This window comes from Sciurus carolinensis, chromosome 16, assembly GCF_902686445.1.
Source record: "Sciurus carolinensis chromosome 16, mSciCar1.2, whole genome shotgun sequence".
NCBI lineage: Eukaryota > Metazoa > Chordata > Mammalia > Rodentia > Sciuridae > Sciurus > Sciurus carolinensis.
The window spans coordinates 12013571-12029617 of record NC_062228.1 but is presented as its reverse complement, the minus strand read 5'-3'; the positions used below and the strand labels follow the sequence as shown (position 1 = coordinate 12029617).

The window sequence follows — 16047 nt, the reverse complement described above, 5'->3', positions numbered from 1 at the left end:
GATTATGACCAGAGAGGAGCCACAAGACTTTGCTAAGGATTTGGTGATGTGGCCCAATAAGAAAGGAAAAGGCCAGGGTTCTGCCCATGCTTGTTACTGCTCTCTGGTGTAGATCATTAAATATTTGTTGAATGAACATCTGTTTTTCTTTTTCCATTCAGAGTATTCTCTGACAAGCACAGAAGGAAAGAAGGATCTTGAAGTTTCTTGGTGGATCTTTATTAAACATTCGTGATATGACAAGCCAGTGATAAACAGTGATGAGCAGCCATAGCACTTGGCGCTTTGAACCCTGTCTTCAAAGGAAATCAGTCAGTCAGCACCTGAGTCCCTTCATCCTTCACAAGGGTGCATTCAGGTCCCGTTGGAGATAATCCGAGGGCAGAAATGGAGTCCAAACTCCCCGCTCTGCAGACTTTGCTCTGGCTTCCCCTAGGTCACCAATTATCCATCTCAGTATCTTCTTCCTTCAGAAATCTCCGAAGGACCTTAGATCTCTCTCCTCTCCCCTACCTTCAGGTCTTCTTCCTCTCCTCATGTCTCAGGCTTTCAGCCCTGTGGAGAAAACCCTTGTTTTCCCTAGAGTCTTGGTGCTAATAGGACTAGAGGACCACAGGCATGGGCACTATGGATGGGCCTCACAGAGCTGTTTAGAACCAGCTCAGGTCAGGCCTCAGTTCTGTGTGGTTTGATGGAGTAGCCGCTGGTGAAGAGGTGACAGGCTTCATGACTCACAAACTCTGTTTAGCCTGGAAGCAAGGTTCAACCAAGCAGAGCCAACTGTGAGACCTCAACTTTCCTGCCACTAGGGGTGGGTAGTGCCTGTAACTAGCCAGAAGGGAAGGGCTGAAGCAAGACAATGGTGGGCCTGGGGAAGGCTGGGGATGTTGATGAGCCAGAGCCAAGGCTCTATGGGAGGAGTTTATGCCTCTGGATGTCAATCCAGGGCCATGGGTGTCCAGCCCAGGAGTTGCCCAGGGTGGGGTGGGAGTCAGCAGAACTGGGGCCCTTAACCTGCCCAATCCGAGAAGACATTCACTGAGCAAGGAGCTTTTTACCTCTAATCCATACAGAACCCCTTCATTTCTATTTTGCAGAGAAGGACACAAATCAGAGATGGTAAAAGCTGCCAGTGGCAAAGCCAGAATGTGAATCCAAGTGTTTCTAGATACTTTCATTTGGAGAGTATTTGAACTGAATGTGAGCAGATGAGCAATCCCAAAACCCTAGCTAGGATGATCTGCAGCCAGTAGCCCGCAGTCCTTAGGGGAGTGAGCACAGTTCCATCATAGGAACCCTGATGTGTGTCTACTGACAGAAACCTAAGACCAGGCACTTCCACTAGTCCCATTGTTCCAGCAGCTCCTTCAGTTTTGACACACCCACCGTTTCCCATTGCCTTGGATTTGCTAAATCTGGTTTGTACCTGAGGCCTCATGTTTCTTGTGGTCCAAAGGAAATTAGACAAAGCACTCACTTCTAGATGTTAGAGTGGGGGCAGAATATAATTAACACTTCCATCTGCTGACTTATATAATTTTAAAAATGATTTTGAGGCATTTTTTTCATAACCAGTATTTGTTCTGATTCTTATAGCCCTGAGGTTATATATAGGGATGATACTCAGCTGAGTAAAGGTTTATTGATGCCAGCTATACATAAGACAGTGCCAGATTCTACAGTGTGGCAGATAATTAATTAAATAACATGGTCTCTATACCCTTAGAGTTTATATTTTAAGCGAGAAAGGTAGACACATATAAATCTTTTTAGTTTCAGTGTAGTATCTTAATAAATATGGGCCAGATTTTGCTTGTGATCCAAATTAGTTTGTAAGCCCTAGAGGATAGGGCATTATGAGAGATGAGGCTTGGGAAAAGAGCCTGGGTTGTGGATCTCCAAATGCTATTTATGTTAAAGACTTTCCCTTGGCCCCATGAATAAGGACAACCTGTCCCGTGTGCACATTTTTAAAAAAATTTTATTTTGAGGGCTGGGGATATAGCTCACTTGGCAGAGTGCTTGCCTTGCAAGCACAAGGCCCTGGGTTCAAATCCCCAGCACCGCAAAAAAAAAAAAAAAAAAAAAAAAAAAAAAAAAATTTATTTTGAGACACCATCTAAGTTGCCAAGGTTGGCCTTGAATCCTTCTACCTCAGGAGTAGCCGGGTGTGGGGGTTTCAGCCACGTCCCGTGTGGATGACGGAAGGGTTAGCAGCTGGAGGACAGCATGCTGGCAATAAATCAGTTAATCACCAATAAACTTATCTAATCAATAAACACACAAGAGCCAATACTCTTTTCAAATGGGAGGGGGCGTGATGGATCAGGTCATACCAGATCTGGCCTCTTAACAATATGGAGTAACCCACCTCTCCTTTATTTTATCTCCTTTATTTTATAGTCACACAGGTAAAGGGGGCCAAGTTGGGGAGGGGCTTCTTCTGGGATGAACAGGATGGGGTGGAGTCAGGGGAGCCATTTGCTCTGGGAAACTAGCATATCCCCAGATCATAAACCACTCCCACACAGGACCACCTACCTCTCAACCATCTGGAACAGTCTCTCATGGCTGCATTCCTGGGAGTCAGGCTTCTGTGTCGCATGGCTCAACCACGTCTGATTCTGCTAGATATGGATGGCTCCCCACAGCTGGGGTTACAGGCCTGCACCATGGTGCCAGCTCATGAGTATTTTAATGCAGGAAGATGATAAGTCTGAAGTGATGCAGACTTGCCCAGAAGGCAGGTTTATTTTATTTAGTTTTTTGTGGGGAGGGGGATGCTGGGTATCGAATCCCAAGACATTTTGCCACTGAGCTACATCCCCATTCCTGTTTGTTTGAAGACAGGATCTAGTTTATTTATTTTTTTTTGCGGTACTGGGGATCAAACTCAGGGCCTTGTGCTTGCGAGGCAAGCACTCTACCAGCTGAGCTATCTCCCCAGCCCAGGATCTAGTTTAATTGCTGAAGGTTTCACCAAGTTGCTGAGTGCTACCCTTGAACTCATGATCCTCCTGCCTTAGCCTCCTGGGATTACAGGCATGTACTACAATGCTAGGCAGGAGACAGGTTTAGAACTCAAGAGAGAAGAGTGGCAGCTCTTAGATTTGGGAAAGAAAATACACAGTAGAGCTACAAAAGCAAAAAGGGCTGAGGAAACTGGGAACGTTGCTCAGTGATAGAGTGCACACTTAGCAAGCCCTGGTTCAAACCCTAATCTGTCTGTCTCTCTCTCACACACACACACACACAAACACACACAAATCCTGGTTGTTTACTAAGTACTTGCAAATTCTGCTGACCAAAGTGGCACACATCTGTAATCCCAGCTACTTGGGAGGTGGGGGCAGGAGGATCAGTTAAACCCAGGAGTTTGACCCCAACCCGGGCAACATAGATCCTATCTTGAAATAGAGAATATTGGCCTGAGGAGGCTGGGGTTGTGGCTCAGTGGCAGAGTGCTTGCCTAGCATGTGTGAGGCACTGGGTTTGATCCTCAGCACCACATAAAAATAAATAAATAAAATGAAAGTATTGTGTCCATCTACAACTTAAAAAAAAAAAAAAAAAAAAAAAGACGAGTCCTGAGGATATCATTTGAGACTTAGAATCTTGACCTGAAATTTAAAGGTGACTTATTGGCACATGCAGTGACATCTATAATCCCAGGACTAGGGAGGCTGAGACAGGAGGATTGCAAGTTCAAGACCAGCCTCAGCAATTTTTCAGGGCAGTTTAGGAAGATGCTATCTCAAAATAGAAAGCGTTGGGGATGAGGCTGAGTAGGAAAGCATCCCAGATTCAATCTCCAGTACTGAAAACAAACAAACAAAATAAAAGTGACTTATTGCTTGGCAGCAACCTGGCCTAGAATTTGGCTCCTGAATCCACTGTTCTCCTGATGAACAGCAAAACGTCAGGCTGGGCCTGCTGCAGGTGGGTTGGGGACTTAGAGAGCCAGATGGGATTTTGCATGAAGGATTTCCATATGGCTAATATGCATTTTTCATTAGCCAGGGGAAAGATTGAAATGGTCAGGTACTATGGAAGTTGCCCTCTTCAGTGAAGGCCTGCTCCGTGGTCAATTGCATACTGGGCTCCCTTCCCAGTGTGGACCGGATTGAAGGTGGGGGTGGGAATGGGACAGCATCAGGACTTTTTATCAGCTTATCCCAGGGTATCAGTCTGATTCTGTCAGTGTGCTGGCTAGTGTTCTATCAATCTTGTTAGAGATGGTTTGATATTCCTTCCCAAGAGACTGACATTGGCAGGGATCCCTACTTCCCTGGTACACATCATTTAGTTCAATCCATACCATCAAGATGGCACTATAAATTTATACTCTTAAACACAACAGTTATGCATAAAAAGATAAAATTCCAAAAACAAACGTCATGCTCTCCCCCTCTTCCCAATCCCTGCCGTGTGCGCATTGGACAGACATCTCTGTGGATAAGAATTGGAACGGGAACACACAAGAAAGCAGGGCTGAAGCCACAGGCCTGCTGGTCTCTGAGTCTGGAAGCAGAAATTTGGGCAACAGCAATAAAGTGATTTCATATGGAGCATTGAATTAGGCTGGCACACTGCCAGAATCCAAGGGCTAGGAAAAGGAGTTAAAAAAAGTTGCTACTGACCCTTCCCTTTGGCTGTGACTTTTTTTTTTTTTTTTTTAATACTGTTTCTTCAAATCTGGAATTCTTAGCCATTATCCCTTCAGCTGTTATTATTTCATTTGTCATTTCCTTTATTCATATTTGGAATTCCTATTAGATATATGCTAAAGGCTCACCATCTGTCTTCCATGTGTGTCCTCCATTCTAGATGAATTTCTCAGTATTATCTCTCAATTCCATGATTTCTTCATGACTAGTCTGAAGTAATTTACTGTTTAAAATTCTAACACTATTTTTCATTACTTTTTTTTTTTTTTTTTTTTAAGATAGATTCTTGTTCAAGCTGGCCTTGAATTTGGGATTCTCCCGCTTTAGCTTTCTGAGTAGGTTGGAGTACAGGAGCAGTAGAAACAGTATGGAAATTAAACAGAAAAAGGTCATATGATACTAGACATAGTGAAACTGTAGAGGACAGGTTCTGAGTATAGCTCAGTTATAGAGCACTTGCCCCCCTAAAAGAAGCCAGGCACAGTGGTGCCTGCCTGTAATCCCAGTGACTTGGGAGGCTGAGATAGAAGGATAGCAAGTTGAAGGCCAGCCTTCCATCTCAAAAAACCTGGGGATGTAACTCAGTGGTAAAGTACCCCCAGGTTCAATCCCCACTTACCAAAATAAATAAATAAATAAATAAAAGACCAGGGGCGATGGCACACACCTGTAAACCCAATGTCTTGAGAGGCTGAGGCAGGAGGATCATGAATTCAAAGCCAACCTCAGCAAAAGCAAGGCACTAAGCAACTCTGTGAGACCCTGTCTCTAAATAAAATACAAAATAGGACTGGGGATATGGCTCAGTGGTGGAGTGCCCTGAGTTCAATCCCCAGTACCACCCCCACCCCCACAAAAAAGTATTTCTGGATATCCTAAGACAATTTTATTGCCAAAAAACCCTTGCTAAAAGAAAAGTAAATCCGTGAGGGAAGGAGCAGTTTCTTGGTGCCAACAGTGAGCACAGAAATTGGCACTAAGCTAGCTACATGCCCAGCAGCCTTAGCTACTTGGGAGCCTGAGGCAGGAGGATCATTGGAGCCCAGGAATGTGAAAGATTGTGAAGAAAGGAAGGAAGAAATAGAAGGAGGGAGGGAGGGAAAAAAGAAAAGAAATTGACACATTAGGTTGTATATTTAATTACCTTTTTAAGGCATAGCAGAATACTTTATGCTACAAGGACAGAAAAACCCACAATGACTTAAACTATAAAAAATGTTGAGAATGGGGGTGTAACTCATTGATAACCTTCTCAGCATGCTTGAAGTTCAGGATTCAATCCTAGAACCCAAAATTTAATTAAAAAAAAAAAAAAATAGATTAACTGACCAGTGTGGAGGTAGCAGAGTTCCAGAGTTGGGTCATGGTCCAGAACTAACATGAAGAACCCTGGATCTTCTCTGCCATCCTCCATTTGTAAGATGTCTCTTCTTATAGTTGTGAGATGGCTCTTACAGGCTTTAACATCTCAAGTAGGATGACAAGGAGATGCTAAGAGAATGTAAGCTTCCCTTCATGTGCCTCTTTCAGGAAGAATTTTTCCAAGACAGCTCTAGTTGATACCTTCTTACGTCTGCTTGGTCTAAGCTGGTGCATCTTCAAACCAATTCCTGGCAAAAGCAAACAAACAGGCTGGCTGTGGTTGGCTTGATCGGTCTTACCTCATCTCCTGGGACTGGGTCTTTAGCTGCCTGAACAAGTCAGGATTTTGTTGGCACAAAAGGAGAGTGACTGCTGGGTTTTTAATTTTAAAAAAGGAAAACAAATTGTTAACTATATTATTGAGGAAGAATAAGGTAAAATAAAGTAGAAAATTCCTTTGTTAAGACATATCAGATTTCTGCCTTGTTCAAGGAAATGACACTATTGGGAAAACTAGACTTCATTGGAAAAATATATGTATGCTAACAATTTAAGATAATCAGGGGCTGGGGTTGTGGCTCAGTGATAATGTGCCCGCCTAGCATGTGTGAGGCACTGGGTTCAATCCTTGGCACCATGTAAAAATAAAGAAATAAAATAAAGGCATTGTGTCCATCTACACCTAAAAAAAATATTTTTTAAAAAAGATAATCACTAAAAGAAGAGGAATATCATTTCTAAACTAGGAAGAAAAAAAAGTGGTGGGGGTGGGGATAATGTCAATCCACCGAAAGTCAGGAGAAAAAAAAAAGCTAAAGAAATAATAATAGAGAAAGTAAAATAGTAACCTAAGTGCAAATCCAGAAACGTATGGATCAAACCCCTGTATTTAAAAAAGCTGGTGCAGTGGTGCACTCCTGTAATGCCAACTACTCTGGAGGCGGAGCCAAGAGAATCCTAAATTTGAGACCAGCCTCAGCAACTTACCAAGACCCTGTCTTAAAATAAAAATACCTGGGGATGTGGCTCAGTGGTAGAGTGCTTACCTAGCCTGTGCAAGGCCATGGATTTGATCTCCAGTGCCACCACAATAACAACAACAACAACAGCAAATAAGAAGCGATCTAGCATGAAATGAGGAAGAGAGACCTGGTCAGCAGGAAATGGACCCTGTGGTATTGGGGATGAGAACCAGGAGCAGTCTATCACTGAACTACATCCCCAGCCCTTTTAATTTTAAGACAGGGTCTTGCTAAACTGCCCAGACTGATCTTGATTTTGTCATTCTCCTGCCTCAGCCTCCTGAATACCTGGGATTACAGGTATGCATCACAAATGCCAGGCTCTCCCTAATTTTTTTTTTTTTTTTTTTTGTACCAGGGATTGAGCACAGAGGCACTTGACCACTGAGCCACATCCCCAGTCCTATTTCATATTTTATTTAGAGACAGGGTCTCACTGAGTTGCTTAGCACCTCGCTTTTACTGAGGCTGGCTTGGAACTCATGAGTCTCCTGCCTCAGCCTCCCAGGCCACTGGGATTACAGGTGTGTGCCACCACGCCCAGTACTCCCTAATTCTTTGTATGTAGCTTGTCTGCCCAGCTATTGAGATAATCTTGTTCTTTTAGACTTTACTTCCGCCTTAATATAGATATGTATAGCAAATTACTGAACCCTCCATCACTCCTTTAGCCACATTGGGGCTCCCTCCTGAGGGAGCAGACCTGGGACACAGCAGGCAGCTGATCTAAAGGGACCCTACAGCCCAACTCTCCCAGTTCTACCCTTCCCTCTGCCTCAGAACCTGAACCTGGTGGCCCTCCCTTTGGAGGTTACTTCTTTAGGGGCGACATTTGTCCTCCTGCAGTGCAGACTGATGGGTTTATTTTGCCAGGATTTAACTGAGGGTTAGACAGTGTCCAGTCTTCGATTTGAAGAGGTGTATTAGCTCTTACCTTATGGTTTTCTGGCTGCTAACTCTGGACAGCATCTGAGGTATGAGAGCTGAGAGTTCAGACTGGATATCAAGGTTAGGGGTCCTGCAAGAAGGTAGGACTGGGGAGGCACAGGCTGCCTGAGGGGTTGTAACAAGGGACTAGGAAGGGCCTGAGTCACCGGGCTATCTAAGAGAGAGGGCTCTGTGCCAGAGCCTGATGCCAGGATGTTGCAACACAGTGACTTCAGTTAACAAAGCATGGGAGGTGAAGCAGCTGGTTCTCAGACAGGTCAAGGACGTGCCTTGCTGGGTTTGAGTGGCATGTAAGGGACAGGCGTTCGGGCTCTTCATCAAAATAATGGCTTACCTACCAGGGCACCTTCTGCCAGGGTTGGCAATTGCCTTATCTACAAGTCAGGGAGTTGCTAGGGTGCTCGATAATCAGGGATCTAGGGAACAGGGAACCTTTTGGGGTTTGAACCCTAGTTGGTGCAAAAATCCTGTATAGAAGGCAGTGGGTGTTGGGGGAAGAAGCACTTGTCTCGGAGTCTTCACTTCTGCCTGGCTGACCTTGTTCAGCTAGTTCTGGGACTCCTGAGAATACTAAATGAGAGGCTATCCCCGAAAATGCCTGGAGACTCATAAAGCATTATGCCATTTGAGTAATACTCTGTGGTTTGCTCCCTTTAGAATGAGGCTTTGGGACTTACCTCAGGCTGTGCGGAAGTGGATGGAAAGAGGTGCTTCATCAGCCTTGGGCTCAGCTTTTTTTCCTTCTCCCCATTCCTCCTAAGAGGCAGGCAGCCCCACCCCCATCCTCAGTGCCTTATCTTGATGTTTTTTTTCTCTGCCTGCCAAGAAGGTGGTGTTCAGCTGTGCTGATCTGAGGCTGTGCTATCCTGTGCTTCATTAGGTTAATTCGAAAGCTGGTCTCTTGGGATCTGTCAGAGATTGATTCTAAAGCCACCACAGCCTCCAAAACAGTCCCTGCTGCTCTCCTTTTGCGGCACCCTTTGTTCCTCAATCCAGAGCTTCTGTTTTTCCTTCCCATCACCTGCAAGCTTGTGAAGATCTCCTTTGACATCCATTGTTTCCTTCCGAGAGTGGGAGCCACCCAGACATGCATCCTCTGATTGGTGGAAGTCTGGGGGAGGAGAGACAGCCCCTTCACTCCTCAAGGCCTCCCCCCACCCCTGACCTTTACCCTGACTGCCACTTCCTCTGATCAGCTTTAGCAGTTTGAGATTACCAGTAATTCAGGGGATTACTGATATGTGGTCTCCCAAAATTTGCCAAATTCATGACCATAAACTTCTTATGAGGTCCTGGGTTCATCAGTAGCACCACACAAAAATAAGTAATGAGAAATAGAGAAGGGAAACCGTTTTGTTTGTTTGCTTTGCGATAGGATCTTAACAATGTTCAGCCCAAATTTGGCCTTGAATCCCTGGGCTCAAGGGATCCTCCTGCCTCAGCCTCCCAGGTAGCTGAGACCGCGGGTGTGTGCCACCACACACCTTGGAAATATACGTGTGTGTGCGTGTGTTTAATATTTTTTAGTTGTAGGTGGACACAATGCCTATATTTTAATTTTTTTAAAGAATTTTTTAATAACTTTATTTTATTTATTTTTTTGTGATGCTGAGAATCAAACCCACTGCCTCACCAGTGCTAGGCCAGTGCATTACCACTGAGCCACAGCCACAGCCACAGCCCCTGTCTTTTATTTTTATTTTTATTTAATTAATTAATTAATTTATTTATTTTTAAGACCACAGCAATGCTTTGGCATCTACTAAATTTCCCTGGTTTTCTCCCTTCTCTCCTAGGAGACTATTTCACATCTGATCTCTTGTAAATCTTCTACTCCAACAATAAAAAGAGACCTTCATTGTTATCTAAACTTCTCTGCTCTACTTTGCCTCCTGTTCCTTGCATAGTCCCTCCCGATAGGGTCTCCATCTAGTCCCCCTTGCTACTCAAGGACTTTACTCAGTTAGCCTTCTTCCTGCATCATGAACTTGTTTGCTAATTCATTCCCACAGTTAGTAATTCTTCCCACCTTAAACCCTGATTCCACTTGCTTGTATCCCTTTCCTTTTTTAAAAAAAATAACACTTTCATAATTCACATCCCGTACAGTTCACCCATTTGAAGTGTACTAGTCAGCTGGGAATGTAGCTAAGTGGTAGGACGTTTGCCTAGCATGTGCAAGGCCCTGGGTTCAATCCCCAGGACCACATGCATGCACAACTGAAGTGTACAGGTTAGTGTCTTTTAATCTATTCAGTTGGTTGTGTAACCATCATCACAAACAAGTTTAGATAGTTTATCACCCCCAAAGGAAACTCTAACCCGCTAGCAGTCATTTCTTAACCTCACCAATCCCAGTTCTTGGCAACCAGTAACTTACTTTTTGACTGTATGGGTTGTCTATTCTGGACATTTTATGGAAATCGTTCAATATAGGATCTTTTTGACTGGCTTCTTTCACTTGGCACAATGTTGTCAAGGTTTATCTATGATGTAGAATGTATCAGAACTTCGTTCCTTTTTGGGGATGAATTCCTTGTTTGGATAGATATTTTGTTTCTTCATTTATCAGTTAATAGAACTTTGTGTTGTTCCTGCTCTGGAGCTATTATGGATAATAGCTGCTCTAAATTACTTGTGTACAAGTGTTTGTGAACATATGCTTTCATTTCATATGGGTGTATACCTTGGAGTGGAATTACTGAGTCATATAATAACTTTGTGGTTAACCTTCTGAGAAACTGTCAGATTTTTTTGTTTTCCAAAGCAACTGCACCGTTTCAGTATTCCCACCAGCATTGTATGGGGGCAGTGATTTTTCCACATCCTCACTAATATTTGTTATTATCTGTCTTTTTTAGTACAGCCATCCTGGTAGGCGGAAAGTGGTATCTGATTGTGGTTTTGATTTGTATTTTTGAGGACTAATGACCTAGAGTATCTTTCTCATAGCCATTACATCCTCATCCTATCCCAGCCATTGAGAAAGTTGCCACCAGGTGCTATTCTGGGCTGCCCCCTCTCATCTATGTCAGGCCCTCCCTAGATTATTTCTTCCAGTTGTATACTTTGAAAAATGAACTCTCACTGGGTGTGGTGGTATACATCTGTAATCTCAGGGTCTCAGAGGCTGAGGCAGGAGGATCACAAGTTCAAGGCCATCTCAGCAACTTAGTGAGACCCTCAACAACTTTAGATCCTCAGCAACCTATCTCAATATAAAAAAATAAAATAAAAAGATCTGGGCATGTAGCTTAGTGGTAAAGTGTCCCTGGGTTCAATCCCCAGTACAAAGAAAGAAAGAAAAGAGAAAAAGAAGAGAGGACAAGACAAAAGAAAAGCCCTTTCAAATGTATTCCTCCAACTCTGATCTCACCCATGAGCTTCAGATGTGTGTGTCCAACATCCTGTTGCCATTTACACATGGGTATCTAAAAAGCAGCTTAACTGTAACCTGTCACAGATACAGTTCTTATTTTTTACCACCTAAACCTATCCATTTCCTACCTTCTCTGTGAATGGCACACCCATCTACCGGGTTACTCAGGCCACAGCCTGAAATTGAACATACAGGCGCTTAACCACAAAGCCACATCCCCATCCCTTTTTTTGTATTTTATTTAGAGACGGGTCTTGCTGAGTTGCTAAGTGCCCCCTAAGTTGCTGAGGCTGGCTTTGAACTCCCAATTCTTCTGCCGCAGCCTCCCAAGCTCCTGGGATTATAGGTGTGCACCACTGCGCCCAGCATTGTCCATTCTATTTTGATAGACATTTGGGTTGTTTGTAGTTTTCAGGTACACAATACTGTTGAAAACATTGTGATACATGTCTCCTGGTGCACCTGTTCTTCTATACCTGATAGTAGAAATACTAGAGAAAAACACCCACCAGAATGCCTAAAATTAAAAATTAAAAATATGAAGAAGATGGAACAAACGGAACTCTCATGCATTACTGGTGGGAATGTAAAATGTTACAACCACTTTGGAAAAGTACTTGATAATTTCTAGTAAAGTTAAACTTACGCCCACCTTATGACTCAGCATTCCACTCCCAGATATTTATCCAAGAGAAATGAGTGTGTCCACAAAAAAATGAGTACAAGTTCAAGGCAGTTTTATTAGTAATAGTCAAAAACTAGAAAAAACTCAATGTCCAAATATGGAAAAAATAAACTACTGGTACACACAACAACATGAATGAATCTCCAAAACATTACATTGAGCAAAAGGACAGTTGCAAATGAGTGTGTTTATATGAAGTTCAAAAGCAGGCACCTCTCACCTCTGGTGACAGAATTCAGAAAAGTGGTAGAGCATCAGCTATTGATTGGCAAAGGAGACTTCTGGGGGTGGCAATTTTCTGTAACCTAATGCCCTTTTTTTCCCCGCTTCTGTGCTGAGGATTGAACCCCAGGGCCTCTAGTCTGCTAGGCAAATGCTTTACACGAACAGCTGCACCCCCAGCACAGTGCAACTCACATAAGTAAAGGTTCATAAAGCTTTACATTGAACAGTTTTTGTGTTTTATTATATATGAATTAATCCTCAAAAAGAAAATAAGGCTGGGGTTGTGGCTTAGTGGTAGAGCACTTGCCTAGCATGTGTGAGGCCCTGGGTTCAATTCTCAGCACCACATATAAATAAATAAACGCTCATCAACAACTAATAAAAATTTTAAAAAGACTGTAACAAAGAAAAGGAAAAGGAAAAAAGGATTGTGCCAGCTGTGGTGGCACATGCCTTTAATCTCTGCTATTTGAGAGGCTGAGGATCCAAGTTCAAGGCCAACCTCAGCAACTTAGTGAGACCCTATCTCAAAATAAAATATATAAAGGACCAGGGATGTAGCTTAGTGGTACAGTGCCCTTGTGTTCAGTCCCCAGTACTGAAGAAACTAAAACAAAACACTTGAGCTCTCAACAGCCTGTTGGCCTGGGAGTACTGCCTCCCTCTGCTGGCAGCAGAGATGGGAACTGGGGACTGATGCCAAAGTGTACACCCCTCCCCCAATTTCTTTGTATTGGGGTGTGCATGGGCTTATGAATGATCAGAGAAGCTGAGAAGGGGAGAGATCCCAGGTAGGCAGCGGGCCACTTAAGGGATGCCAGGAGTTCACAGGTGGAAGTGAGACAGGAAAGGGCCAGCCCGGGTGACTTCTGGGAGTGTTAGCGCCCATCCAGAGGCCTCTGATGTGTTTTGCTCCTCCCAGTGCCCACCTTCGTCCTCAACACAAGGTGAGCAGCTTAAGCTCCCGTTGTTAACTGTCTGAATGTGAGGTTCCCAAAGCAAGGGCTTTTGCTAGCAACTCCATTCCTCTGCTCTTCCCAGGTTGTTGTTGAACTAGGGGTTTTCCTTTTCCCAGCAGGGCAAAGGATGCCCTCTGTGTTGATTTAGAATCCCCAGGAGTTAGGGTGGTCCCTGTCTGAGATATTTCCTTGAGAAGCCTCCTGTGCCAGTTTCTGCCCAGTCCCCACCTTCAGTGTCACAGTGGGGCTGCCCATCCACAAACAAGTCTTCCCAGGTGAGACCCCGGTCCATCACTTGATCAGTCTGCAAGTCACTGCCTCCCATGAATGACTCTTCTCCGGTCACAGGGAGCTAGGAGTGGACCTCTGCAAAGCCAAGTTCTTTTCCTTAGATATTGGGCATGGAAATGGGCAAAGGGAAAACTGGAAGAGACAATGACCTGGTTTCCTGTTTACAGAATGTCTAACCAAAGGCCGTGTTTTGAGCAAGCTATACCATTAACATAGACGAAACATGTTCATGTCTTTCCACAATGTCAGAATTTATTGAATAACAGTAAGTTCACAAGCTACACACACCACTTGCAGCAGTGGTGATTCACAGAATACTTATGGGGCATCGGATAGAGATTAGTCGGGCAATCACAAGTTCTTTTATTCCATTCCAGTCTTAATTTCTAATATCTATAACACTCAAGTCACACATCATACTTCATATATCTATATTTATATCTATCTACCTGCCTATCTCACAGAAAGAATAAGAAAGGGTTAAGGTGGTCACAGGGTTACAGGATGCTATGCCAAAAGAATAGGCACAAGTGTTATGAATGCAGAGTCAAAGAGTCATTGTTGATGGTCAGATAAGGGTTTTCCACAGTTGTCAAGGCAGAGCGTCTGGACAGATGGCAGTTTCAGTTTTAGAGTGTCAGCTTGAAGTGTCAGCTCAAGGTGTCAGCTTGGAGTGAGCCATGTGTGATCATGGGCAGGAGAAACCATGCTGTGCCAAAACACAAAGGGACAGGAAATCAGAGGTGCATCACTATGGCAGTCTTCCTGGGCAAGGCTCGTGATGAGTGACTAAGTGACAGGGTCAGGATGCGCCATGTCGAGTTTTGGGGGGGCTCCTCCTTTTATGGTCTCAGATGAGGAATTGCATTGATAATCTTCTGTGTCTAGTGTTCCTTATGCGATTTGGGATATCCAGATGGCCAAGTACTTAGTTTTGGCACATACAAGTTATTTATCAGTTTGTGCTTTATGGTTGTGCCACGCAGATAGTGGTTGTTTACCTTAGTGGTTGTTACTTACACAAAAAAGGTGTAGATTTAGTCGACCTTGGCACTTACTCTCAAAATGGAGTAGCTCATGGCAAACTACTGCTTTACAACATGGAGTAACTCAGGGTTCAGCAGTTTGAAAACTCAGAGTAGGACCCAATCTGTTCTTCACAGGCTATTTTAGAGCATGATCTGCTAAATGGGTTCAGTGGAGAAACTCTGGAAAAAGCACATTTGAGCCACTGCTGCTGGGGTCTCTGTGGATTCAAGCCAGGAGCCCTGGGCCAGGCATGTGGGTAGAGCTTCACTCTTAACCCCAGGAAGCCAGCCTCTGTCTCTCCTTCCCTGTCATCCCTGTGCCCTGTGGAGCTCATGGAACTCATGAGCTCCTTTCTGTGCTCTGGCTCAGCATAGGCTTCGGAGTCAGATAGGCGGGTTCGGAGTCAGATAGGCAGGGGCTCAAAGCTCATCTCCATTCATGAGGTCGTGACATTAAGCATGTTGCTTTACTTCTGTGACCATAATTTTCCCATGCAGAGTAACATCCTCCCTATTGTAACAGGCTAGTTCCATTCCCTGATGGCTTTGTGGTTTGGCTTGGCCCCAGAAATTTGAGCTACCATGAGGGCAGCTGGATTTCTTAAACATGAAACCTAAGAGATCTTCTCTGCAGCTGCCAGGGAAGCCAGAGGACCCTGGGAGGGCTGGCTGGAACTTTCAATAAGGGTAGGGCTGTCAGAACTAGAGCTGGCCAGATTTGAAGAGGAGCTGGTTTAAGAGATTCCCATGCCCTGGATTCAAGCTCCTTTCCTTAGGACCGATACCCAAACATGTGGCCTCTGCCCTGTTTTTGTCTGCCAGGACAGCATGAGGCCTCAGATTTTCAGCTCCACCAGGGACCCTGGTGTTCTTTTCACCTGTAACATGTAGATAAAGGCAGGTGTCCAGAGGAGGCTGGTCAGTGGGGATCTTGAACCCAGCAATTCCATCTCCTGATGTAGTCAGATTCTCCTCTCACACCAGAGCAGGAAGGACTGTTTATGTCTCCTCCATTACCCAGAACCGGAAGAGGAGAGGGGCAAGTTGAATGGTCTGGGCTCAGTCCTTCCTTCTTGCTGGAGGGCTTTCCCCAGGCACTGAGAGGCCCCTTGGGTGCTCTGTGTCAGAGAGTCAGCATTCACGGTCCCTGGGATCTTCTTTGGATTGTTAGAGTTCTCTGTGTTTTATTTGAAAGTAACTATACAAATCTGGACTAGGGACTGGGCACAGTAGTGCGCCCCTGTAATCCCAGTAATTCGGAAGACTGAGGCAGGAGGTTCACAAATTCAAGGCCGACCTGGGCAATTTAGTGAGACCCTGTCTCAAAATAATATAAAAAAAGGGGTATGGGGGCCGGGAATATAGCTCAGTTGGTAGAGTGCTTGCCTCACATGCACAAGGCCCTGGGTTCAATCCCCAGCACTGCAAAAAAAAAAAAAAAAAAGGAGGGGTATGGACTAGAGTGGGCAGAGTGCCCCTGG

At 44.4% G+C, this 16047-nt stretch overlaps 1 protein-coding gene across 1 annotated transcript in view; it reads left to right on the top strand.

Annotated features, from left to right (window-relative positions):
• The window catches only part of St3gal2 (ST3 beta-galactoside alpha-2,3-sialyltransferase 2), a 49293-nt gene that overhangs the window by 19849 nt on the left and 13397 nt on the right, over positions 1-16047 (top strand). The gene's annotated exons all lie outside the window — the stretch shown is intronic.